This window comes from Leopardus geoffroyi, chromosome B4 (genome assembly GCF_018350155.1).
Source record: "Leopardus geoffroyi isolate Oge1 chromosome B4, O.geoffroyi_Oge1_pat1.0, whole genome shotgun sequence".
Taxonomy (NCBI): Eukaryota; Metazoa; Chordata; class Mammalia; order Carnivora; family Felidae; genus Leopardus; species Leopardus geoffroyi.
The window spans coordinates 50,877,148-50,878,948 of record NC_059341.1 but is presented as its reverse complement, the minus strand read 5'-3'; the positions used below and the strand labels follow the sequence as shown (position 1 = coordinate 50,878,948).

At 40.0% G+C, this 1,801-nt stretch overlaps 1 pseudogene; it reads left to right on the top strand.

Moving 5' to 3' along the window:
• Positions 1–369: 369 nt before the first annotated feature.
• On the top strand, positions 370–1,454 carry LOC123591792 (annotated as a pseudogene).
• The last annotated feature ends 347 nt before the right edge of the window (positions 1,455–1,801 follow it).

Here is a 1,801-nt window from a genome sequence, read left to right as displayed (position 1 = left end):
CAAAGCTTATTCTCCACTTACATGACTTTTGGCCACCATTTAACTTCCTGATTTCAGAAGCAGATCTAATGGAGAATTTTGTTTTGTCATTGGACACAAATCAAAAGCTCTTTATCACTAAAACCCCCAAATGTTCATGACTTAAGCCTCCCATACCCTTCCTCCCTCCCTCCCTTCTTCCTTCCTTCCTTCCTTCCTTCCTTCCTTCCTTCCTTCCTTTCCTTCCTTCCTCTCTTTCTGTCTCTTTGTCTTTCTTTTTTCTTCTACTTTCTCTTTAGAGAGATATACTTTGCCCCCATCTAATGTGTATGACAATAAGTCCATGACCAAAGAGAAAATTATTTAAAAGAACCAGAACTCTCTTCCAACATGGCTCAAGATAACTCTCCAAACAAGACCATAGCAATAAATCATAGACACAGCCACACCAAATTCACAGAAGATCAATTGAAAATCCTCATCAAAGCATTTGACCAAAATCTTTACCCAGGTTATGCTATCAAACAAAAACTTGCTTTAGAAGTCAACACTGAAGAGTCTAAAATCCAGATTTGGTTTCAGAAGTGAAGAGCTAGGTATCAGGGCCAGAAAAAATCAGAACCCAATAAGGAGTTAGAATTAAGCCAAGACCAAGATCATCCTGAAAAGGACATTCAAAGTAGAGAAGACAGATGGTGCTGTACCTGCTATAGAAACCAATTAACTCGAAATTCAACCTTGAAAAGTTAAACCATTACATTGATTAACATACTTGCTTAGCTGGCTTTATGCATGGAGACTTTAGCAACTGTCCTAATAAAAAGAAGCTTCATTCTGGAGTTGGGGCTTCATTCTGACTTGAGTATGAGGACCTTCACTTACCTGCATTTTGTTTGCAGACTCATCTTTTGCAACTCCAACTCTGGCCATATACTCTGCAACAGTACCAGCTATACTTCCACACAATTACACAACCTCATTGAGGCATTTATGAACAACCCATATCCTGGCATTGATTCCAGAGAGCAACTGCTAAGGAAATTGGCATTCCTGAATCAAGAGTCCAAATTTGTTTTCAAAATCAGAGATCCAGATTCCATGTCCAGAGAAAAAGAGAACCTGATGATGAAGACTTAGAACAGAGACAAGACCAGGATCTCTGAGATGAGAGAGTTCAAGGCATAGAAGCTACAGAAAATGGCACCAATATTATTATTGGTTGTCTTATTTCTCCAGAGCCAGAGCAAGACGGACAGACAGTGACATGCAATGTATTTGATATCTTCGGCCTGGACTCTAAATCTCTCTCGCTCATCTTGGAAACATGTTTTTCTGAACACATCTTCAGATTTTCCAGAGATGAGCCTACTGGAGACACTAAACAGGACTTCAGAAGGCAGAGACAGGAACATGGTGCCAGACAGCCCGATGGACTGATCCTGGACCGAGAGTTCAGCAGATCTCAAGGACAATGAAATTAAACAATATCATTTTTCAGTCATCATAGTAATTGTGATTTAAAAAAGAAAAGATTTTATTTTTAAGTAATCTCTATACCCTATGTGGGCCTTGAACTCACAACCCCAAGACCAAGAGTTGCACGCTTCACTGAGGCAGTCAGGCACCCCAACTGTGCTTTTTAATAAGAAAAATTGACTTGGTCTTCATCCCAGTTTCCAAGCACAGAGCTTCTAAACTTTGGAGTTTCCTATGATGAGAGAAATTAGACGATTGGCACTTTCAGTCCTTCCTCCTGGACCTTCAGGAAGGAGGGAGAGGCTGAAGGTTGAATCAGTTGCTAATGGCCAATGATGTATTTATT